General features: G+C 43.5%; 1 pseudogene; it reads right to left on the reverse strand.

Moving 5' to 3' along the window:
• Nucleotides 1-1082: 1082 nt before the first annotated feature.
• Nucleotides 1083-14303, reverse strand: LOC131924570 (U11/U12 small nuclear ribonucleoprotein 48 kDa protein-like; annotated as a pseudogene).
• Between the last annotated feature and the right edge of the window lie 12431 nt (nucleotides 14304-26734).

The following is a 26734-nucleotide window of genomic DNA, read 5'->3' on the forward strand; positions in this document are numbered from 1 at the left end:
AAGGAACAGAAGGAGAGGTAAAGATCTGCAGTCAGCCTACCTGGTTCCCTGCCAGGAGTGGCCTGTGGGGATTTTGTTTTGTTTTCTTTTCTTTTCTTTTCTTTTTTTTTTTTTTTTGTTTTTCAAGACAGGGTTTCTCTGTGTAGTCTGGCTGTCTTAGAGCTTGCTCTACAGGCCAGGCTGGCTCAAACTCAGGAGATCCACCTGCCTCTACCTCCCAAATGCTGGAATTAAAAATGTGTGCCGCCGGGCGGTGGTGGCGCACGCCTTTAATCCCAGCACTCGGGAGGCAGAGGCAGGCGGATTTCTGTGAGTTCGAGGCCAGCCTGGGCTACCAAGTGAGTCCCAGGAAAGGCGCAAAGCTACACAGAGAAACCCTGTCTCGAAAAACCAAAAAAAAAAAAAAAAAAAAAAAAAAGTGTGTGCCACCATGCCCAGCTGGGATATATTTTTTTTAATCTAATGTGCTTTTATTATATACTGCCTGTGTGTACGTGTGAGAGAGAGATGGGGGTGGTACACCTGTGGACATATCAGTCAGAAGTTGATCAGGTATCAATTTAATCACCTTTTTTTGAGACAAGGTCTCTCAATGAACCCAGAGCTCAGCAATTTGACTAGATGGACTGACCAGCAAGTCCCAAGGATTCCCTTTGCCTCCAGAGTGCTGGGACTGGAGGTGTGTGTGCTGCTGTGTGTGTGTGTGTGTGTGTGTGTGTGTGTGTGTGTGTGTGTGCTCTTAGCTGAGTGCTAGACCAAATTCAGATCCTCACACATACACACTCTACCAATGAACCATACCCCCAGCCCAGCTTTGCCCTTTTTTATTACAGCTAATTTGTTAGTAATTTTTTAATTTTACATTTAACTTTTTTTAAGTAATAAGTAGCAACTACTAAAATATAAGAAAAACAAATTGTAGGATATAATTGTAACTCATGGTTTGGGCTGTAAGTATTTATTAAAAACAATGAGCATTACATGATCATAATAGCCACATTCTCCTATGTAAAGATTATAATTAATACCATCATATCATTACACTGCCACAAGCATTCACAATGAATGCATCCACAAACATTTCATTTATATTTTTGCTTTCTTCTTTTATGAGTATGGTGTCTTTTCCCAGTCTTCTCTTTCCTTCATCTTGACTGGGTTTTTATCCTTACATCATTTTCATTTATATGAGCTTCTACTCCAAACTCCTCAATGCCATGAATTTTCAACATCCAAATACTTTGCGTGGGGCTGTCATGAATCTACTGAGGCCGATTGCCTTCCTTGATACTTTTCAGTACCATCGTCTGCTTTTTCCTGCTCCTTCTTGCCCAGGCCTACTGAGTTCTTCCCTGTGTACTTTCACCACATCCCAGATTACGTCAGTCTGTGATTTCTTGGCTATGTGAACACTCTTTGTACTTTAGGCCTGGTGTCTTCTTTTATAATCTCTCACTTCTGCCAGGATTTCCTCGCGAGATTTTGGATGTTTTCAGATTGCCTTGACTGACTTTATCAGTCAAGTCTACAAAGATCACTGTCATTTTCAATGACTTGAGAACCAGACCACTTTTTCTTTATCCCTTCAGCAACAAAATCACCAATGGCATGATGATCTGCTTGGGTGAGGTCACAAACAGACCATTCATGATTCAGAGGAACTTCAAGAGGCACTGAGGAATACATTACTCAATTATTTGATTATAAGAATCACCATATAGCCAGGCAGTGGTGGCACACACTTTTTTTTTTAATCTGTGAAATAGATTCTTATTTAATGAAGGACAGTCACTTTTTTTAATCTGCCCTACATTTCTATTCAAAGTGTTGTCAGTTTCTTTTTTTCAGTTTTCTTTTTTTTTTTCATTTTTCTTTATTAAGAAATTTTCTACTCACTTCACATACCACCCACAGATCCCCACCTCCTCCCTCTTCCCACTCCCAGCCCTCTCTCCCAAGCCACCCTGCATCCCTACATCCCCCAAATCAAGGTCTCCCATGGGGAGTCAGCAGAGCCCAGCACACTGAGCCTAGGCGGGTCCAAGCCCCTTCCCACTGCACCAGGGATGTGTAAGGCGTCACACCACAGGCACGAGATTCCCAGAAGCCTGCCCCTGCACCAGGGACAGATGCCGATCTCCCTGCCTGGGTGTCCATAGGGCCTAGTCCAGTCCCATGGGGGCTGGTGGTGCACACTTTTAATCCCAGCACTTGGGAGGCAGAGGCAGGCGGATCTCTGTGAGTTTGAGGCCAGCCTGGGCTACAGAGTGAATCCCAGGAAAGGCGCCAAAGCTGCACAGAGAAACCCTGTTTCAAAAAAAAAAAAACAACAAAAAGAATCACCATGTTTTCTGATTAGAGTTCTAGCTTACTTATTTATCTGGGATTGTGACTCCTTATCCAATCAAAGGAGTCTTTGCATTCTGGTAGAGAAAACCAGTATGGCACATTTCATCCTCTTCTTGTGTATAGCCCAGTTCTATACAACTCCAAGTGCTTTGCTAAAGATGATTTAGGCATGAGTTGTCTGAAATCAGAGGGCAAATCACAATTTCATCCTCTGCCACTTGCTCATTCCCTGGGGTCCAGGTGACCCAAGCTCCACCCCAGGGCTATTATCTGTCACCTCCTCCACTGTCTGCAGCTTTTCATCAACTGAACTCATCCTGCAGCTACTGCTGTTCTCCCACCAAACCAGCTCAGCTGCCATGGCTGCAGCCCAACTCATGGTGGAAGTCTGTTTCCAATTTTTTTAGTTCCACTCTTACATATCTACTTCATAATGGTTTTTCTTTGGTTTGAATCTTGCTCAGTTTTAGGATTGCTCTGTATCTTTCTCCACACAGGATCTGATTAGACAACTCTTACTAGTTTTTTTCAATGCCCACCTCATATACGTTCCTTCTCTTTCCTATTTATTTTCCTTTTGCTACCTTTCTTATGCCCTCTTCTTTATACTTGATCATAATAACGGTCTTAGTTAGGGTTTCTATTGCTGTGAAGAGCTATCATGGCCATGGCAACTCTTATAAAGGGAAGCATTTAATTGAGGGTGGCTTATAGTTTCAGCCATTTAGTCCATTATTATCACAGTTGGACGTGGTGGCATGCAGGCAGACATGGTGCTGGAGAAGGAGCTAAGAGTTCTACATCTTGATCCACAGGCAAGAGAAGGAGTATGCCCCGATGGGCATGGCTTGAACATATATGAGACCTCAAAGCCCACCTCCACAATGACACACTTTCTCCAACAAAGCCACACCTACTCCAACAAGGCCACACCTCCTAATAGTGCCATTCCCTTGGCCAAGCATTCAAACACAAGTGTCTATGGGGGCCATACCTATTCAAACCACCACAATAACTTTCCACAGCTTTAGTACTCTCTAAAATCTGTGGATACTAACAGTATCTCAACTTTCCAGTTATTCTCTTCTCCTTGACTTTTTTCAAAGTTTATCTAATATTGATCCCACCCAGCTTCACCCACCTGCTTCCGGTCACTCCTAATATTAGGAACTAAAATCCAAGTATACATCATACTATCCTTGTCTGCTTATCCTCTAACAATTACCAGAGTCAAAGGGAGTACTGTTAATTGGGTAGTGTGTCATTTGCATAGTGGCATTGTTGGGTCCAGGGTCATGCAATAATGGGGGCAGACCACCAAAGTCTATTAAACCAGAAGCAAACTTCATTCCAGAAAAAAACAAAACAAAAACAAAACAACCAAAAAAAAAAAAAAAAGGAAAAAATCACCATGGAGCACAAAAGTTTATCAGCTAGCTAAGACCACAGCTAATGTTCGGGATTCTGAGGCTGTGGCAAAGGAGGCAGGTTCTGGCTTCCTTTTTATAGTAAAAGGGGAAAGCATCAGGCATGAGGTACATGCTAGGAGTCACATAGAAATATCAGGCATGGGATACATGCTAGAAGCTGCATAGAAACATCAGGCATGGGATGCATGCTGAAAGTCAAGTAGAAACATCTATTAAAAGTTAACTTTGGTCCAGGCAGTTGTTGGCTATAAGGGGCAAGGGGGTTGAAAGTCAATCCCTGGCTGCTGACAGAGAAGCTGGCTGTAAGCAGAGATCCATAGTTAGAAGTTAACATTTAGAGCTGATGACTGTCAGCTTTTATTATTATTTTTCCTAGGTTTACAATTTTATATTTCTGTATTCCTGGACCCTTCAGCATATCTAGCAGCCATGGCTGTTCCCGTTGGTACTAGTCTACTTTGGAAGTAATACAGAGGCTACACTAGACACCATGAGCTTCAGTACTGAAGACATAACCTCGGAACTCTGCACTAAACTCTGTTGCAAGCTACCCCACTTGAACGTTGCAAATACTTCAACTGAAAGAATACAGTTGAGTTGTTGGAGAGATGGCTCAATGGTTAAGAGAATTTGTTGCTCTTTCAGAGGACCTGAGTTTAGTTCCCACTACACACGTGGTGGTTTATAATTATCTATAACTCCAGTTTCAGGGGATCCAACTCCCTCTTCTGGCCTCTGAGGGAACCAAGCATGCATGTGATATGCATACACACATTTGGGCAAGCACTCATATGCATAATTTAAAAAAAAATACAAACACTTCCGAGATCTACAGTGCCAGAGACCTGCATTGACTTTCTATTGGCCTTTTTCTTGTTGATTTTTTTGTTATGAATGATGGCATTTGTGGGGAATCTATAATCCCAAATCAAGTTGGAATCATTATGGGGTGTCTCCCTCTGCAACAATTTTTACAAAAACAACTAAACCCTACTATCCGAGAAGATGTGATTGCTTGTGTTGGAAGATCTATGATGTCCTCTCTGGTCCCAGATAGTTTCTCCTTGAGAGCCTGTCAGCATGCGAGCCCTGTTCACACAGAGAGGAAGAGAGCTTCTCAAGGGAGAACTCTGTGCCTGTCACATTTGCTCACTTGTTATTACTGTTCATGGAAAGCTACTGGACAAGAAGCACATGAGAGAAAGTTAGAAAATATGTGTCTGTGCATGCTTTAAACAAAAACATAGTAAAATTGATAAACATCTAGTGAGGTAAAGGAAGAAAAGACACACAGCAGCACACATGACTAACATAAAGAGAAGATCAATATAGATGCTGTGTATGAAAAGGATGAAGACATGCTCTCTTCCTCTTCCTCTTCCTTAGATAACGTGTGAGAACGGTTTGCATCTCTCTTGACACAGAAATCCCCACAAAACCAACAGATCAAGAGATTCCAATTTCCATGCTCACTTTAAGAACATCCAACAAGCTGCCTAGGCCATCAAGGGTATGCACGTTTGCAAAGTCACCCAGCATCTGAACGATGTCACTTCCCATAAGCAGTGTGTGAAATTCTGCGTCTGTGATGGAATCAACAGGAATGCCCAGATCAAACGGTGGGGCAGCACACAGGGCTGGTGCCCCACCACAAAAAAAAAAAAAAAAAAAAAAAAGAGTGTTGAATTTTTGCTGCAGCACATGTAATGTGAAATGTGTGATTTAAATGAAGATGTAGGTTCTCCAGTCATTGAACAGACCCAGGTGAACATTCAGGACACTTTTGGAGCTCAAGGTAGGATTAACCTGGTCATTAGTTCCTCTTGCCATGCGGGTCCAATTTTCTCTGAAGAGAAGCAAACTGTTCCAAGCTGGAAGAAGAGGTTTCATGGACAAAAACTATCCCAGAAGAAACAAAAACTTAAGGCACGAGAATAAATTTGGGAGCCTCGGTGATGGCTCAGTGGGTGAAGACACTGGCTGGCAAGGCTGACATCCTGAGTTCCATCCCAGGAAAGAACTGATTCCCGCAAATTGTCCTCTGACCTCCATACATGTTCATGATGCACACACATGTACACGCAAAATAAGGGAAATAATTGTAAAATAAATGGAATTTTTAATTAAAAATTTGGTATAAAATAAATGCCAAGTAAAAGAAAAGTTCAAATTTATTATGAATAATGCACTCACTGGCTAGAAAATTTAGACCCAGTGAATTTCTAAGAAATAATAAAAAGAAGGGACTGGGGAAATGGCCTTTGTGTCAGTAGGTAAAGTACTTAGTATGTAAGCACTCGGACCCGAGTTTGGATGCCCATATACCCACGTAAAGCACACCCACCTATGATCCTAATGCCGGAGGGCAGGAGACAGGCAGGTCCCAGGGGCTTGCTGGCCAGTCAGGCTAGCAGAAACAGGGAGATCCAAGTTCAGCGATTGAGTTAGGAATCCAAGATTGGTTTGGCTTTAGGAAACTGATGGATGTCGTCCATTAGAGTCAAATAAAACGTCAAGAGAGGTGGAAGCAGTACAATGATACAACAGGAAAACTCCAGAGTAAATTAACCAGAGATGTGCAAGATTCTACAGGGAAAACACAGCAAAGAAAATCCATCTAGTAGAGAAATATTCAAGTATTTAAAATCAATATTATAGGGTCAATGAAATGACTTAGTAGGTAAAGGTGCTTGCTGCCAAACCTGATGACCTGGATTTGATCCCCAGGTGGACACCTGTGAAGTGTCCTCCAACCTCCAAATGCTCTCCATAGCACACACACGTGAACACACACACACACAATCAATGTTAAAAGGATTCACAAAAGAACCTCAATATTGTTAAGTGCAGCTCAATACAAAGCCAATAAACCAAATCTCTTGATTTGGGTTTCCATTTCTCTTTGATCATTTTAGTGGAAGTGAGAAAACCAGGACCGAAAGGTATGTGGATGTCCAGAGAGTGGAGAGCCCGCACTGGCTCTGAGGATAGGTGAGCCGGCCTCAGCAGGTGTCTCAGGGAGAGCACAATGTGATGTGGTTCTCAGAACAGTGGGATGGTTAACCTTCACTGGCAACTTGCCTGAATTCAGAATCACCTAAGAAACAAAGCTCTGAGGTGTCTGAGAGGGCGTTGAGAGAGAGGATAATCCCCCCTGAATGTGGTTCTATGCGTGGTGAGGGTGTGGGACTAAATGAAATGGAGGAAATGAGCTCAGCACCAGCATTGTCTGTTTTTGCCTATGGAGACAATGTAATCAGCTGTCCCCATACCTGCCGTCTCCGTCCCCCATACCTGCCGTCACCGTCCCCTCCTGGTGGACTGCACCCTCAAACTCTGCCAAACAAACACACCCCTCTTTCCTTAGGTCGCTTTGTCAGATATTCTGTCACAAAATGAGAACGATGACTGATACAGACACACACACACACACACACACACACACACACACACAGCACAAGGCCCTGGGGAAACAATGGGAGATGACACTGTCAGTCAGAGAGGATTTATTTATAAATGATGCAGAAACAACTGAATAGCTATACTTCCTCACAGAACCCACACCCTAGTCTCTTCCCCTCCCTGACACCATCCCCTTCCATAAAACAGCACCTGACAGTGCTTTCTAAGCTTTCATGTTGTCATGTGCTTTGGGTTCCACATAGGAGAGAAAGCATGAGGGGTGTGTGTGTGTGTGTGTGTGTGTGTGTGTGTGTGTGTGTGTGTGTGTGTGCAATTTGATTTAATATGGTGTTGTCTGGTTCCATTCATTTTCCTGCGCATGCGCTTTTTCTTCTTTGTGGTTTAACAACACTCCATTGTGTATCTGTGCTGTGTTTCCTCTCTCCATTCATCTGTTGATGGGCAGACACCAGTCTGATTTTTCTGTGATGAATTTTGCTATAGTGAATGATGCTAGAATAAACGTGGGTGTATGTTTTCTGTTATATCCTGACCTAGGTTCCTTTTATAGATAAGAAGAGATAAAAATGGACAATAACCATATGAAAAAAATGTTCAGTATCTTCGACCACCAGGGAAATGCAGATCAAAGTACATCAAGGTCCAGCAAGATGGTTACAAGATAAAAAGCAATTGCCACACTAGCCGGACCACCTGAACTTGATCTCCAGATCCACCGTGGAGAGAAAGAATAGACTCATGGAAGTTGTCTTCTGACCTCCACATGCACACACACACACACACACACACACACACACACCTTATGCATACAATAATAACAAATAAAACAACTTTTAAAAAGAAAAATACCTACAGTGAGATTCAGAATGGCTGCCCCCAAGAAAACAATTAAAAATCCAACAAATGCTAGCAAAGACTTGGGGTGGAGGGGGTAACTGCATGTTGTTGGTGGGAACATAAATCAATGTAAACTATAGAAATTAGTATATGGGTTCCTCCAAAGAAATTCAGGCTGGGTATAATGATGCATTCTTTAATTCCTGGACACAAGAAGCAGGCAGATCTCTGAGTTTGAGACCAGCCTGGTCTACAGAGCGAGTTCCAGAATAGCCAGGGATACACAGAGAAATCCTGTCTTGAAAAGAAGAAAGAAGGACTTACTTAAGTATATGACAATGCTCATCATAGGTCAGAAATGTGAAAACTTCTAAAGCACAGGTATACGTGGGTATACGTGGCTAGACTGGCACAAACTGGTGAAGCTCACTTGTTAGTGATGATGTGGAGAAGTATAAATTCTTACCCATGGCTAGAGTAAATAGAAATTAATACAGTGGAATAACTCAATAACACAAAAATTGCAGCTAGAGATATGCCCTATATACTTGGATGATAAGTGAACATGATATAGTGGAATATTATATTGAAATGAAAACGAAGGGATAGAACTGTAGTTATATATAAACACAGAGCAATCAAGAGATATAAAAATACATATGATTTATGAGTAATTATATCATTTTTAAAGATGCTTCTTTTCTATAGTATTTACTAATTCACAAAACAATGAATTTCACTTTGACATCTTCATATACGCATATAACATCCTTGCATCACATTCACCTCCCAAATTATACAAACTGAATTATAAATAATCACTCACAGTTAGACTTCTGCTGCAGGTGAGCTGGGTAGTCTACCAGTGAGGATAACCAGAAACGTCCAAAATAAGTTTTGAAGTGTTGAAAGACTTTTGGAACTCTCCCAAAACAGCAAGGACTTGGCTAGGAATTGGAAGAGGGAATCCAGAGAAGCGAGTCCAAAGTGAAGTGCTTTCGGCTTCTGGGCATCTGCTAACTTAGAAAAGGCAGTTGAGGCTCAATGACAGCAAGCAGAAAATGGCAGCCTAGGATGCTGGCACTGGGCAGGGACCATCGGACACGCCTGAAGGTCAGAGCCCACAGAGAGGAGGCTGGAGCAAGTCCACAGGCTGCTGGGTAAAATCCCAGAAGTTTCGAGTCAGAAATAAGGGCAGATAAGACTGGATGCCTTTTCAATATTTAAGCAAATCAAATTGACCAGTCCCAGTTGAAGTGGCTGGCAGGGGGGCAGGCCGTATATTCTCCCTAGACAATAAAATCAGTCAAAGCCTGAAATTACCCCTACAATTTCTATATATGATACCTAGAACCTAATGTGGTGGTATTGTGTTCCCCAGAATATTGTGCACCCTAATAAACTTATCTGGGGTCAGAGAACAGGACAGCCACAATATTAAACATAGAGGGTAGGCAGTGGTAGCACACACCTTTAATCCCAGCATTCCAGAGGCAGAAATCCCTCTGGATCTCTGTGAGTTCAAGGCCACATTGGAAACAGCCAGGCATGGTGACATATGCCTTTAATCCCAAGAAGTGAGCCTTTTAATCCCAGAGAGTGATGGCAAAAACAGAAAGATATATAAGGCGTGAAGACCAGAAACTAGAAGCATTTGGCTGGTTAAGCTTTCAGGCTTTCGAGCAGCAGTTCAGCTGAGATTCATTCTGGATGAAGACTCAGAGGTTTCCAGTCTGAGGAGACAGGATCAGCTGAGGAACTGGCAAGGTGAGGTAGATGTGGCTTGTTCTGCTTCTCTGATCTTCCAGCATTCACCCCAACAACTGGCCTCAGGTTTGATTTTATTAATAAGAACTTTTAAGATTCCTGCAACACCTAATCAAACTAATTGGCAAATGGAAAAGGTGACAGGAATTCCAACCACGCCCCCATGCCTGTGGGACACTTAGTCATTTCCAGATCATACGTCCTACATAACCCATGTCCCATGGCTTCGTGGTCATGTAATCGCGCGGGTGTGACCATGTGATCTATGCACACGTGTGGAATAGCCACGTGGGCCTGTGTACACAGGTGCGAGCTGGCCCTTAAAAGACAAGCTCCATGTTCCCCCACCCTCGCTTCACACACGTGTCCGTCCGCAGGCCTGATCACATCTATCCCTTTCTCCTTGTCTTAATAAAACTTGTTAGTGGATTCTGTCGTGTTTCATGACTTTTCCTCGCAGGGTAAGAACGCTGCAAAAAAACATCAAAAGGGACCATTAGATCATGTTAATGTACAAAATAATGGGTTTTGTTACAGCATTTCCAAACATGCATATAATGGAAAAGATTACTGACCAAAATCCTAGAGGAAAAACAAGCATCAAATAGAAACACACGCTCCAGCACCGTTACTGAGGGTATCAACATGGGCCTTTAGTCTACAAGTGGGCCGGTGAGATGACTTGGCAGGTAAAGGCACGTACTGCCACACCTGACCCCATCACCCGACTTTGATCTCTGGAACCCACATGGTGAAGGGAGAGAACCAACTCCAGAGAGTCGTCCTCTGACCTCCACACTCGCGCCATGCCACAAGTGCACATGGACAATAAACAGCATGAATTAAAAACATTAAGGTCACTGCAATTAATACGTTAGGGAGGGAGAAGACAAGACGGAGGATCTGGGGAGAAGGTCAGACAGGACTTTCAAAAAATAAGAAGTCCAGAGTGGCGGAAACCTCAGCGTCAACCACGAGAAATCTCCTTACGTGTTGTTTGTCAAGGAGTCCAGAGTCCCCAAACAATGCAGGTGTTGTTATTGCCCTGGGTGCCTCCCAGATGTTGAAGGTAGGTAGATCCACTGGGTGCCTCCCAGATGTTGAAGGTAGATCCCCTGGGTGCCTCCCAGATGTGAAGGTAGATCCCTATTGCTAAAGAAGCCATGTAGGTTGGGCCAGGACTCGGAGGACTTGAGCTGGACCTGACCTGACAGCGTCCTCCCTGCAGTCCGGCTTCCGTAGAACCTGAAGGGGCTGTGCAAGCTGCAAAGGGCGGAAAGGAACCGTACTCCTACCTAGCTGTGAGGCCTGGGAGCCACCACAACGAGCAGTGTGGCAAGCTAGTCCTAGATGTACAGCAGTGGCACTTTATCCTGATGGTGACCCACAGCTGTTTAATTGGATTTGTCACCCGCTCCACAGCAGGGAAATCCTGCCTGGTAACGGACACCTAGACGACTTCCTGGAGACAGTGAGGCTGTGGGTCTTAGAGGAGAACCTACAACCAACACTGTAGCAGGCTTTGAGCCACCCTCCAGCTCCCAAATCATGACGTGGAGACTTGTTATTAGTTATGAATGCTCGGCCTTAGCTTAGCTCTTGTTTTAATCTGTTTCTCTTTATCTATGTCTTTGCCACAGGGATTTTTACCTTTCTTTCTTTTTGTGTATCTTACTTTCCTGTTTCCTCCGTGTCTGGCTGGCTGCTGGTCCCTGGCATCTTCCTCTCTTTCTCTCTTCTGTCCCTTCTCTTTTCTACTTATTCTCTCTGCCCGCCAGCCCTGCCTGTCCCTCTACTGCCTAGCTATTGGCTGTTCAGCTTTTTATTAGACCAATCACATACCTGAGGCAGGCAAGGTAAAACAAATGTAACACATCTTTACACAATTAAACAAATGCAACATAAACAAATGGAACACATCTTTACGTAAAGTAATATTCCACAATACCAACACTTTACTAAACCTGCTTGGTTCCTAACTGCACTGTAAATACTTCTCATACCCACAGATGAGAGTATCTGTTATCAAAGAGGATTCTCTTTGCAGTAGATTTAAACCACTACAAAAAGATACATCTGGTCCAAATGCATAAAGCAACTGATCATGTGCCTCGTTGTGGTCAGGAATGGAGACAGGAGCGTCTTTGGTAATGGTAGGGTGATGTTCCTTAATCTGAGTGGTGGCCACCTGACTCTCCCCTTATTCCTTAAGCCGTGTGCAGGTTGTGTGCACATTTCTGCATAGACTTACATCGTGCAGAAACAGGAGAAAAACATGCTTCAGAAGTCACGCTGTCCAGTGTGTCCTCGGCGAGTGTTTGGTAACAGAGCACTTTCTGAGGAAATATTTTCATCCTGGAGATTTTGTTAGCATTTTCCTAGTGTTATCTGATCTGCAGAAGCTTCTCCCCAGAACTGAGGGCTATCCACTCCTTGCAGATCACACAAATAAAGAAATTTGACTAAAGCCTGCATTTTTAAAATTAAATGAACAGTTGGTGGGAGGGGAAAAAAACTACTCAATATAATTGCAGAAGCAACACCATATGCTATGGATAAAAGATAATATTTTGCAGTGTGTGGGTGAAATTTTTTGACTGCTTTGACACTCAGATCTGTTCACTTTGGTGTCTTCCTCAGAGTCGCTCATTTTAGAACATCAAAACAAATTCTGAAATACATTGTTGCTGTCGTTAGATCATGCTTAATGTATCTATTCTTTCCCAAGCCATTTTACACACACACCAACCTTCCACTGACAATAAAACTCAGTAGAGTGCTTTCAGGCAGAAGGCCCTGGGTTCAATCCCCAGCTCAACACTGAGCAGTCATGGTGACACACACCTATAATTCCAGCCACTTGGGATGTGGAATTAAGGAGGATCAGAAATTCAAGGTCACTTTTGGCTGCATAGCAAGTTCAAGGCCAGCCTGGGATAGTTAAGACCATATCTCAAACAAATTTGTTTAGTAAACCATCCAGCTCCACATCTAAACATCCCATCTAAGCCTGCACTATAGTGGGTCACCATGTGATAACTATCTCTTCATATCATCCCTAAATCTGATCTAGTTCCAAGTCAGCCCAGACTCTTGGGAGCTGCCTATGTCTACGTTTGCCCAGTACATGTAGCTTGGTGACAGCATCATGCCATCCTCTTGTTCTTCACTTTAGCTGGGACAGACAGACACTAATTCGATTAAATCCCTATCAATCCACGGGATCAGCTTAATGATCAAAGGAATGTATTTGGGAGTTAACTCACAAGACAGAAACAAGGGATTGTAACAGGATCCTGGAAGGGTGAGGCAAGGTCCAAGCTGTTCTCTGGCAAGCTCTGCCCTGGTCTGTCTCACCATCCCAAATCCACGAGGTAGAGAGAACGCACAAGTGCATCCCAGGTCTTAAGGGTCCCTGGCAGCCACGCCCCCCCCCGGGGGCGGGGGGGGGGGGGCAGGTACCTAACAGCTACCTGCCACCTCACTAGGGGTGGTGCTTCATGGCATGGCACAAACCACCACCCACTACACACACACAAATGGAAAAAGACAGCAATGCTAGGATCAGACATTCCCTCACAGAGCAAGGGCTGAGTCCACCACAACCAGGCTCTCTGGGCCTGGAGAATGGTAGGACTCCTGGATTCTGAGGAGGGATTGAATATCCCTTGAGATGTCAAAAATCAGCAGCCGATGGTTTTCCTCCTGCCCACGTGTGACAGAGCAACAGTAGCTTCCTGATGCAGACTAGGAACTTCTACGAGCCCCCGCATTTCCCCAACGCAGCTGCTGCTCTCACCAAGAAGACGATCCCCAAGCAGCCATCTACTACCTGCTTAGTTTATTTTTGTTATTTCAATTGTGTGCGTGTGTGTGTGTGTGTGTGTGTGTGTGTGTGTGTGTGTGTGTCTGTTGGTTCCAGTCCACCAGACAAAATGTTTCCTTGAGGCTGAACCATTCTGTGACCTCCTAAGTGGATGTGAAAGAGGTTTCTTCTGTCTTCTGTGAAAAGGAGATTGCTAAGAAATTGTGATGTTTCTTATGGTCTTACTTAGTTCTTATATTCAATATTTTTGAACTATTACTATCTTATGAAATGTAAAAGGCTAGGAACCATGCTTTCCAGATCACTTTTGTTTGTTTTGTTTTATTTTTATTTTCTTTTCCATCTTCAGTCTTAATCATCCACTTAGGGGATTTTTCCCGTTCTTTGTCAAATTTTAGAAGATCAATCATTTTGGCATTGACCCGTTAATCTCAGGTTTAGGGCTTGTTCTAAACTACTCTGCCCTGCTTTTGATGGTGATGGTTCCAGTCCTGACAGATCCACTCTCCCTACCCTGTGAGCCATGCCCAGGAGCTCACCACCTTTCCTAAGTAAGACATTGTGAGCACCTCCCACGCTGTCCACCATCACGCAGCTGGAGGGGCCAGAACCAGTGAACAGGGACACACCGTACCTAGAACTGTGTTAGAGGCTCCGACAGCAAAGATCATCGCTGTTTCTGTCCCAGAGAAACTTCTACTGCTCCGGGAAAGCAGTTTCCCACAATTTCAAGTCAGAAATCCAACTGTAACCTACCCCAGGACAACAATGGGCACACCAGGTGTGTCTGGCAACGGCTATCCAGGCCCTCTGGGTGTCTGTGCCTCCTCTTCAAGTTTGGCAGTTTAAGGAAGGGTTGGGCTTCCTTCAACACGTGTTATGCAGATAAATATGGACCAACAATAATGGGAATACTTCTGGACTCTCTGTGACATCCTCGCTCAGAGGCCACACTAATCTCTACACCGTTGCTGTTTGGGTACCTGTGCCACTGAAGTGAGAACTCTAGATCTCTTCTTATTCTGGGTTCAGGCTTTTGGGTGGAATCATAGGCTATTGCAACCAACCAGCATGGACTGCCACCCTCTTTAGCCAGTGCTTTGCCTCTGACGTATATAGCCACTCCCCTCTCTGTATGTTTCGCTTTGAATCTGAAATCCCCCCCCCCATTGTGTTTAAACGTTCGTCCCCCAACTTGTGCTGCTGTCTTAGATGCTGTGAAAACTTCAGGGGGTAGTGTCTAGCTGGCAGAAGTGGTTGCTGTGGTGGGCCATTGAAGGAACTACCCTCTGGTTCCTGTGGCAGACAGTTCGAATCCACTATACACGCCCTCTGCCGTGATAGTCTACCAAGCATGTAGGGCTAAGAAACTAAAGCTGATCTCTCTGAAATGGTAAGACCAAATAAATCTCTCACTGGAGTTGTTTCTGTCAGGTTTTTTCGTCAAGGCAGTGTGAAAGTAACTCACAGACCCTACAACTCTCTTTAACAAACAGGCAGTGGGGGCAATTTATTGTTATTATTATTATTATTATTATTATTATTATTATTACTATTATTACTAAATAAGCACACGTGGCCTGTGTTTCTCCTTTGGTTGCTCCTGTTTCTTTCCTTGGCACTTTCATTTCCCAGAATGAACAACCCTAAGTGTGGGCCTCTTATCCTGACACTCAGCTCTTCTTTTTTTTCATTTCCACTCATCCTTCCTGGAAACTTCTGTCTTCAGAACATAATGATGAATCGGTGCTGATGACTTTCAACACATGAGGTCTGAAAGCTTACACCACTGCCCTCCCAACAGTCTCTCAGCCATCTGTACCAGAATGACCCACCATCAGCTCAAACTTTCCAGCCTCCACACTGAACTCATTTTCTCCTCCACCAAACCAGCTGACCCTCGCAGATTCCTAGTTTCCATCCAGCACTTTCCTGGCAATCAAAACCTCATTGTTCTTTCAGCTTTTTTCTCTTTCATCTTCTGGACCCAAATGCCCCTCAAGCACTCTCATCCGTTTCTCAAGACAGATGAGACTTTCCACAGCAGGTACATGGGGAGCCATTGAGGGCAGCAGGGGCATCACGGGGATGTGGTTAGCTTGATTTTGAATACGGGTCTGATTGTGATGTGCACGGCAGACTGGAATAAGAAGTGGGCACTCAGCTACATTTTCAAAGTCTGAGAAACCCCAATTGGGTTCTAAGGGCTGGCACTTAATAGCTATGAGATCTTCAGACAATATTTTGCTCTCTGTGCTCCGTGAAGTCTGGAAATAATGCCTACCCCACAGGAAATATTAGCTCTTCCCTTTCCCATTTCTACCACCAACAGCTCACTTCAATCCCATCTTCCAACTGCTGGAGTCCCTGACTTCTAATTCCAGTTTACTATATCACAAACAGTCAAACGTTCAAAGAAATACAGCCAACCATACCATTGTGCTACACCCACAGTAGTCAAATGCTCCCTACATACCAATTGCTTGATGTATATATTCGTAGATTTGGCACTAAGAATCATTAAGTCCGGACTGGCAAGTTGGCTCAGAGACTGGATAAAAGTGTTTGCCAGCCGGGCGGTGGTGGCGTACGTCTTTAATCCCAGCACTCGGGAGGCAGAGGCAGGCGGATCTCTGTGAGTTCGAGGCCAGCCTGGGCTACCAAGTGAGCTCCAGGAAAGGCGCAAAGCTACACAGAGAAACCCTGTCTCAAAAAACCAAAAAAATAAAATAAAATAAAATAAAAAAGTGTTTACCATGTAAGCCCAATAACACACATAAAGGTGGTAGGAGACTCTCTGGGAGAGATGTAATAACATAGGACAATCAGCAATCAACTGAATATTTTACCATATAACTTGATGTCCTATGGATATGTATATATTATTTGAAGATTCATGCATCTTCATGTCCTTTTCAGTTATCCATTTGGCACACCATCTTGAAGTATTGCCTTCTAAGGGAATTATGGAGGTGCCAGATAATGTATTGGCAGTGAGAGCTATTTTGAAAAATTTCTGTAGTATGTGTGTAATATGACCATAGGTTTTTAGGCCATGACAGATAGGTAGAGACCAGAAGACAATTTTGTGGAGTCTACTTTTGTCCATCTTCATATGATGATCAAGACGAGGTTATAGCCTTGCACAACACAGACATTTCCAATAGAGCTGTCTCAGTGATGCTCAAATAAGATAATTGAAATATTGCATCAGGAAAAATTTGTCTGCTTTTCAGATTGTAAACACATTTTCAATGAAGGAAAATGGAAAACCAGAGAAATTGTATAATAAATCCTATTTACAAATGAAAAAAAACAGAATTTGTATAATAAATCCTATTTACAAATGAAAAAAAGGTGGTAAGAGAGCTGCTGCCTCCACAAAGTTGTCCTCTGACCTCAATCTGCATGCTATGGCACACACACACACACACACACACACACACACACACACACACATATGCGCGCAATAAATAAATAAATAAATGAATGAATGAATAAATAAATAAATAAATAAATATTCTAGGAAGGAATCTCCACAAAGCTAGTTCCAGGACAGTCAGGACTGTTACACAGAGAAACCCTGGCTCAAAAAACAAAAACAAAGAAGAAGAAGAAAAAGATGAAGAAGAAGATGAAGAAGAAGAAGAAGAAAAGAGGAAAGAAAGAAAGAAAGAAAGAAAGAAAGAAAGAAAGAAAGAAAGAAAGAAAGGAAAAGAAAGGAATGAATCTCTATGTCCACATCCCATTCTATTCAATTTTCTGTCCCCTGCTCTCCACAGGATGGTTTTACTAATCCCTTTCATACCTGTTCAAAGGTTCTTCCCCTAGTCTGGAGCACACTTCACTTCCTCCGTCTAGTGACTCTATCTGCAGGTTAACCCTCCGCCAATTGGTCTCCATGGACTCCAGGATCTCTGAGCTCTAGGACTTCATGATATACCTCATTTTGATGTGACTATTCTGTGTTTTCTTTCATGACTTAACAGCTTCAGGTATAGTTGAGTTATTATGTCAACTAAGAAAGCAGCCCAATTCCTAGGGAGCAAGGCTCCTGAGTGCCACCATCACTGAAACCCTTAGCATTCAGCATAACAACATAAACATTAGTTCTCAAGAAATATTATTGAATGCATGTGAGGTATCACCACTTACTATAGACACATTATTTATCTTTTGTTGTTAGGTCACACCTCTGTACATATGATTTTTTTATAAAGAAGCCAGAAATAGACCCTGGGGAAAAAAAGGCAGTATTTTCAACAAATGGTGCTGTTCTAACTGGATGTCAGCATGTAGAAGAATGCAAATTGAGCCATATTTACCACCCTGCCAAAACTCAAGTCCAAGTAGATCAAAGATCTCAACATAAATCCAAATACATTGAACCTGATAGAAAGAAAGCAGGGAATAGCCTTGAATGCATTAGCATGAGAAACAACTTCTTGAACCAAACACTGCTAGCACAGATACTAAGAACAAAAATCAATAAATGGGACCTCATGAAACTGAAAATCTTCTGTAAGGCTAAGGACACCATCAAGAGGAGAAAATGGTAACCTACAGAGTGAAAAAAAAATCTCACCAACTCTACACCTGATAGAGGGCTAATATCCAAAACAGAAAAAGAACTCAAGAAACTAGATATCAACAAACCAAATAATCCAATTAAAAAATGGGGTACAGATCTAAACAGAATTCTCAACAGAGGAATCTCAAATGACTGAGAAACACTTAAAGAAATGTTCAACATCCTTAACCATCAGAGAAATACAAATCAAAATGAGATTCCATCTTAACACCTGTCAGATGACTAAGATCAAAAACACAAGTGACAGTTCATGCTGACAAGGATGTGGAGCAAGGGGAACACTCCTCTATTGTTGGTGGAAGTAAAAACTTGTACATCCACTATTGAAATCAATATGGTGGTTCCTCTGAAAATTGGGAATCAATCTACCTCAAGACCCAGCTATACCATTCTTGGGCATATACCCAAAGGATGCTTCATCCTACCACAAGGACACTTGCTCAACCATTTTCATTGCAGCTTTATTCACAATAGTCAGAAACTGGAAACAACCTAGATGTCCCCCAACCTAAGAATGGATAAAGAAAATGTGTTACATTTACACAATGGAGTATTAAATGGAGTATTAAAAACAATGACATGAAATTTGCAAGCAAATGGGTGGAACTAGAAAAAAATCATCCTAAGTGAAGTAACCCAGACTCAGAAAGACAAACATGGTATGTACTCACTTATAAGTGGACAGTAACTGTTAAATAAAGTATAATCATGCTACAGTCCACAGAACCCAAGAGGCTAGATAACAAGGAGGGCTCAGGGGAAGACACATGGATCTCCCTGGGAAGGGTAAATAGAAAAGATTTGCAGGTGGACTGAGGGTGGGAACAGGAGGGATCAGGCAGGGGATGGGAGGGACAGAGAGTACCAGGAGAGATGACTAGAATTGGGGACACTTGGGGGATGACATAGAAACCTAGTACTCCCTGGAGAGTGACCCTAGTGAAGTCTCCTAGTAATGGGGATACAGAGCCCGAACCAACCATCTTCTGTAACCAGGCAAGGTTCCTGGCAGTGGGACTGGGACACCAACCCAGCCACAAAACCTTCATCCTACAATCTGTCCTGCCTGCAAGATGAGCTGGGGTAACGGTGGCACAGAACTTCTGGGTGAGGCCAAGGAATAACTGGTCCAACTTGAGGCCCACTCCAAAAAAGGGAGCCTACACTTGACACTGCCTGGATGACCAGGAACCACAGGCAGGACAGCCCAGAGATCCAGGATAGAACCAAACATAACTGGCAAAATAAATAAGTAAATAAATGAATAAATAAAGCCAATGAAATGATTCCTAATGGTATTCTACTATACTCATAGATCAGTATGTAATCCAATTAGCATCAGAAGGGTGTCACCCAGCTACTGACGAGAGCAGATGCAGACACCCACAGCTAAACACTAGGCGAAGCCAGGGGAACTCCAAAGAAGATGGAGAGGAAGGATAGTAGGAGCCAGAGGGGTCGAGGATACAACAAGAACGTGGCCTACAGAATCAACTAAGCAGGGCTGATAGAGGTTCATAGAGATTGAAGCGACAACCATGGAGCCTGCGTGGGTCTGAGCTAGGTCCTCTGCATGTACCTTATGGTTGTATGGGTTGGTGTTTTTGTAGGACTCATGACAGTAAGAATGGGGTGTCTCTGACTCTTCTGCCTGCCCTTGGGACCCTTTTCCTGCTACTGGGTTGCTTTCTCCAGACTTGATATAAGGGTTTGTGCCTAATTTCTTTGTAACTTGTTATCCTGTGTTCAGTTGATATCCCTGGAAGGCCTGCTCTTCTTCTTTTTTTTTTTTAAGGGAAACAGAAGAAGAGAGTGGGTAGGGGGGAGAGAGGAGGTTGGGGGCAGGACTGAGATGAATAGAGGGAGGAGAAGCTGCATTCAGGATGTAATGTATGAGAGAAAAAGAAAAGATTTCAAGGCCAACCTGTACTGCATGAGATCCTGTTTCAAAAAAAAACAAGAACAACAAAAAAAAGATTTTGCATATAAATGTTTATGTCATGTTTATTCATATGCTATTTTTCAACTGGCCATTAGGTTTTTAAGATCCATTTCACATCAGTGGCATGGTGGTATGGTTTTGCCTCCTTGCTGATGCACAGTGCTCTATTGCACAAGTCAGCCTTCATGTATTTATCCCCAGGCAGACAAACATAAAAGCTGCTTCCATCTGTCTGCTATCATGAGCAGTATAGCAAGGAGCATTCTCAAGGATGGAAGGCGGCCTGCTTCAGTAAATAAACCCACATGTAGTCTGTGGTTTCTAAACAAGGCTTTCTATGTGTTCTCTAGTTTTTTAATTTTCAAATAGTCTAATCACGTCTCAAGCTGATTTAAAATATTTCACAGCTGATACAGCAGATGAAGAAGAGGATCCTAGCACACTGAAGACTGAGGCAGGGGGATTGTGAGTTTAAAACACTCTGAGCTTCACAGCAAGAGCCTATCTCAAAATCAACAATAACAACAACAAAACTAACCAGCCAGACAAACAAAAAAAGTGCCAGGATAGTGACCTTTTTCTGAACATTACCAGTCTCAAACTACTAACCACAGCATCCCACACTGTCTACCAGTATATCACAGGTAATGTTTATAACAATAGAGAAATGAAACATCAGTGCACATAGCTAGGTAATCATCTCTCAGCTCAGCTCAAAGCTCTTTAATGCTCAATCAACCCCTACTGAATTAACGTTGTTGAGCTCAGCAGCTTCAGACACGATTCTAGAATTCGGGGATCAACTGGCAAATAAGGCAGAGTTTGCTCTCAGAGTGTGTGCTCAAATAAAAGAGATAGGCAATAGCCAAGCGAACTGGCAAACACAAAATACACCAGAGGATGATCTGTTATGCTGTTAAGATGGAGGTTTAGTATAAACAAAGCATTCCCTGCAACTGGAGTCCAGGAGAACTCTCGGAATGAAGGATCAGTTTCGCATCTGGGCCGTCCTCAGTGGCGGTAGCTGGCCACACTGACTTCTCCAAATGAAGAAACGTGTAATTTCAGTTTATTTTAATCAATATTAACTTAAATGTTAATAGCCACATGGGGTTAGTGGGAGAGTTCTCCTCCATGCTGTCCAGAAAAATTGAAGGCAAGGAGGCTGCACCTAAGTTTATGCTCTTAACCACTGCAGCCTCCTGCATCTGCTGACAGTTCAGAAGAGTTCCTAAGAAGTTTGGTGGTTGGTTGCAAAAACACAGCTGCTTTTTGTGCTGACGGGAAAGCAGAGAGTGGAGCAGTGATGATGCAGAAGAGCGGGAAATGAAAGGAGGCATCTTGGGAAAATATGGGTGGTGATGATGGGAAGCAAGACATGGCAAGGGCTGGTCTTAGAGACCTATGGTAAATCACTCACCAGGATACAGGACAGGAGCACGGCTGCTGTGGACACTCAGACAGACAGGATAATAATAATAACCCTTGCTGGGCTCCCCTCAGAGAAGAGCCTTGTGGGATCACTAAGAAAGCAGGAACAGATGCGGGAAGGAGGAGATTTCGGAGGAAAGGCACTACTATAGTGGCATCTTTGTAACAGCTGTGTTACAGAATGGCTACACAGTCTTGAGCCGCGATCAACTTGTGGTGCTGAGTTTCACATGGTACCACGCAGTATGGCTAATTTTGTTGTTTTCCAACAACTTTTTTTTTTAAAATGACACTTATTTATGATCAAGTTTGGGAGTTCATTTGTGCTGAGAAAGCCCTGTACCACTGAGCTACACCCAAGCCCAGCTTCTTCAGCAATTTTAGCTGATTGGGGACAGACACAGAGTTAGCATGTGTTCTGGCGGTACAAAGGAGAGCCAGAGGGGCGGGGAGTTCGGTATGTTTGGAAGGAAGTTATTACACATGACATCTAAGTTGGGTCAGGAAGGAAATGAGAACATGACGCTGATGACAGTGAAGAGGTAATAATTCCAAACGCAAATATGAATAAGGATATTGTTTGAGTTCTGTGGTTTTTATTGAACCCGACAACCTAAAATTTACAGGAAGGCACCAAGGATCAAGAATACCCAGGGGGTGGGGGCCTTTGCTCCATGGTTTAGCACTGGTATTGAGAGGACCTGTTCAACGCCTAGACAAAAAGGAAGGAGAAAAAAAAGATCATGACCCAGGAAAGTGATGAAGAACCAAGCCGTGGAACTCAACAGCAGATACGAGGATTTATTTTTAAAAAAATATAGTAATTAGCACAGTACAACATTGATCATGGAGAAAAGTGCAGTACCGGCCACACATACCTAACAGAACACAACTTATAAGAGAACATGGATACGTGAAACCCCGGCATGAGGGGCAGCAGACTGTGCAAATAGCATTAAAAGGGTCCGTAATAAGCGACACTAGTAAAATAGGATGTCCGTATTAAATGAGGGAAATTGATCATTAAGTATTCTACACTTATGGATTAATGACTTTAATATAAAAATCAAAGCTATTTAACTTTTTTTAAAGAAAATGAAGAATATCTTTATGACAGGGAGATTAAATGAGAAACAAAAGAAAACCCCCAAAGGGAGGAACTAATAAATCTGAATATATTAAAATTAGGAATGCCTGTTCAAACAACAAAATAAAGTGAGAGACAAGTCAAAAACCAGACATGGGTATTTTCAACACATAAAAAGCAACAGAGGACTCTAGTAAAAATACAAAGAACTACAGATCTGTTGGACCATCACACCCAAGAACAAAAACAAAAACACGCGTAGGCTTCCACAGAACAAGAAATACGAATGATCCGGCAACACAAAAAGATGGTGCTCAAATTCATTATTATTTGTGGTAATCAAAGAAGGGCAAATTAAAACACAACCAAATCTATTTTGTGCTTATAGTTTGCAGCAGTTTTAAGCCTGGATGATGATCAGTCGTGGGGGCTCGGGGCATAGAGAGCTCACATGTCCTGCTGGTAGAACAGCTGAAGAGTAGGTCTCAGAAGACTGCACGCGTCCTGGATCTGTTCACACCACAGGAGATAAACGTCCATGAGGAAGCACGACAAAAAAAAAAACAAAAAAAACTGCTCAGTTACAAACATGAGCCATTTCCTGTGAGAAGGGAAGACTCAATTGAGAACCACAGTGAACCATTCCAAAGACACAACTGTGGGAGGCCCCAAAACAGCTTGACCACACAGCTGCTATGACGTCGTCACTAGTACACACTGAAGACGTAAGATACAAGACCCTTTGCTTAGCTCCTGAGCTGCGCATTTGCGGGTCTTGCAGCTGGAGCGCAGCAGAATCCCAGCACACAGGCCTATGGAATGACTGTGCAGGAAGAGGGGGGAGGAATAGGTGGAACCCACTTTTATAGGTCCCCTCCACCCCACCACCCCACCCCCCACCCCCCCACCCCACCCCCGCACATGTGTGTACAGGCTTATGTAGCCATGCCATGCATGTGCATAGATTACATGATCACACTGCGTGCAAATTATGTGATCACACAGTGCACAGATTATGTAGGACGTAAGGCCCTGAGGTGACTAAGCATCTTGCCTGGCTACTGGACAGGACATGTGCAGTCATGTAGCTGGGGGAGTGAGTAGGAATTCTAACAATTTATCCTCTGTGCACTGAAAAGAAACCCGCCCTGCATGAGCTCAGGGCTCTCTCCTCTCACTGCTGTGTTGGACAGATGGAGAGACCAAGCTCAAAGCTTGAAAATAAAGGCTCTTTGCTTTTACATAGGGGATTCGGTCTCCATGGTGGTCTTTTTGGGGTCCCTGTGATCTGAACATAACAGCAACAATGGGCCAGCATAAAAGATAGCTGGGAGTGCCCTAGCAGCTTCGGGATCATGTGGCTGGTCTCTATGAAGCCTGTCGTGGCAACAGTGTAGCCAAGCTGCTGCTTGGGTCCCACACCTTCAGTGTACTGATGGAGTTGTTTGCTGTGCAGAAGTTTCATACATGTATATAATGAATTTTAGTCTTTTCCATCCTCCCATTCCCTCCCTCATCCCCCACCCTTCCCGCTGAATACCTTCCTCTTTCCAACATGCCCACTCCGACTCTCACACCTTCTTTCGTGTGTGACCCACTGGGAAGCTATCTACTGGACCGAGGGCAACTTCTCAGTGGCTATACCGTACTGCCCCCTGGCTATGAACTGAACTGCCGTCGATGCTCAGAGAGGGGTGGAGACTCGTCTTCCCCTCCACTGTCCACAATGAAATGTTGACTGGTATGTGAATGGTTTCTTTATTGAAAGTCGTCACCAGCATGCAGACATGCTGGACACAAAAATAATGAGCCACATCTAGGCTACATTTTTCTTTAATGTCAGTTTGGACATTATGCTGTAATCTGGCATTAAAGAACTCTCCTCACATCAAAATTGATCCATTAATAGAAGGGTAATTTTCACAGAGTTGCTTGATGATTTGGAGTCACTAACCTTCTTGTTATCTAACTTGTTTCTCAAGCTACCACACAGGAGAAGTTAAAATTCTTAACGCAACTTGTAAGGATATGGACAGACACTTCTTCACTGCAGCCTGACTAATTCATCTAACATGACACATTTACAGAATCACGCAGCTTTCCACATGTGCTCTAAGCAACACTGTCCCTTCAACACTACACTTTTGACGAGGGTTGAAACCATGAACAGTCGTCCTTTAGAAAAAACAGTCACACACACACCACACACGCACACGCGCACGCACACATGCATGTACACACGCACACACCCGCGCGCCTCCTGCACTTCCTCTTCCCTTGGTTTCAGTTTACACACAATCACACATAGCCCAAAAGCACTAAGTGGAAAATCTCACGAACACGTCATAAATTTTAGCTGGCATGCCACTCCGAGTAGCGTGATAAGATCTGTGCCATCGGCTCCAACCCACGCAGGATACCCGCTGTCCCTTTGCTCTGTGTGTGCCACCGCCTGTGTCAGCTACTTTTCCTATTACCGTGACAAAACACCAAAGCGACTTACAGAAGGAAGGCTTCGTTTCAGCTCACAGTTCCTCATGCAGTCCTGCACGGTGGGGGAGTCTCAGTGGCAGGAGCTTGTGGCAGCTGGCCCCATCAAACCCCTGGTCAATGTCTCAGGGTTTCTCTTGCTACAGCGAAACACCATGACCAAAGAGCAAGTTGGGGAGGCATGGGTTTGTCAGGCTTACACTGCACCATTGCTGTTCATCACTGAAGGAAGTCAGGACAGGAACTCAAACAGGGCAGGATCTGATGCAGAGGCCATAGAAGGGGTGCTGCTTACTAGCTTGCTTCCCAGGGGGCTTGGTAAACCCACCTTCTTACAGAAGCCAGGACTACCAGCCCAGCGATGGCACCCCCCACCATGAGCTGGGCGCTTCCTCTGTTGATCACTGATGGAATAAATGCCTATAGCTGGATCTCATGGAGGCATTTCCTCAAGAGCTGAGGCTTCTTCCTCTCTGATGACTCTAGCTTGCGTCAATTTGACACCCCAAATCACCCCGTAGTCAGCAAGCTCAGCTCCCTAGCTGCCTGTTAACTTCAGTTGGAGACGGCAGCCCATGGGATGGTGTCATCCGCATTCAAAGTGGGTCTTCCGACCTCAATGAAGCTTCTCTGGGATTGCTTTCACAGCCCAAAGTTCTGTCTCCTCTTTGACTGTAAATCTCACACCCATTTGTCACTTTATAGCTTTCTCAGTTATCAGATTCAATGTCCCGGTATCACAGGGCTTGGGCATGAATAACCACAATATCACTTTAATAATGGAGGAAAGCACAAGAGCAATGATGCTTGGAATTTTAGTGCAGGATATTGTTTTAACTGTTCTGTTATTAGTTATTGGTATTAATATCTTAATCTACATAATTCATAAACTAAACTCTGGCATAGTCTTGTATATAGGAAAACACCAGAGTTTATACAGGGTCCAATACTATCTATGTTTTTATTGGTACCCACTGGGGAGTGTTGGAGCATATTCGCTGTGGTTAATTGGAGACTGTTCTCATTTCTGTCTGAGAGCAAGGGGGCTCACTCAAATCCAGAGATGGCCCAGGGGTTAAGAGCACCGGCTGCTCTTTCAGAGGAATCAGGTCAATTGCCAATGCCCACATGGTGACTCACAACAGTCTGTAACTCCACTTCCAGGAGACGGAGACCTGATCCTATTCTGACCTCCACAAACACCAGGCACACATGTGGTGCACAGACATACATGCAGGCAAAACATCCACGTATGTAGAGTATTATAATAATGATAATGATTATTATTATTATTTTATTTTAAAATCCATCCGGGTTTAGGTGATAATTGACAGACACTTTGGACTTCTTTGGTGACTCTGGGCACTCCTGTGCATTGTATTAGCAACATGTAGAGGTATGTGATTTAAGTTTGTCCCTTGAAAGTATTAATTCCTTCATATCATTGGTTGCTCCTTAGCCTTCTAAGTCTTGATTCTAGTGAATAAGGTATTATGCTAAGAATGGTTTCCCCGGGAAGCACCTAAGCTTCTGCTCCTCAGACACCAGTTAGTAGCTTGGC

The sequence above is a fragment of the Peromyscus eremicus genome, chromosome 14 (genome assembly GCF_949786415.1).
Source record: "Peromyscus eremicus chromosome 14, PerEre_H2_v1, whole genome shotgun sequence".
In the NCBI taxonomy this organism is placed as follows: Eukaryota; Metazoa; Chordata; class Mammalia; order Rodentia; family Cricetidae; genus Peromyscus; species Peromyscus eremicus.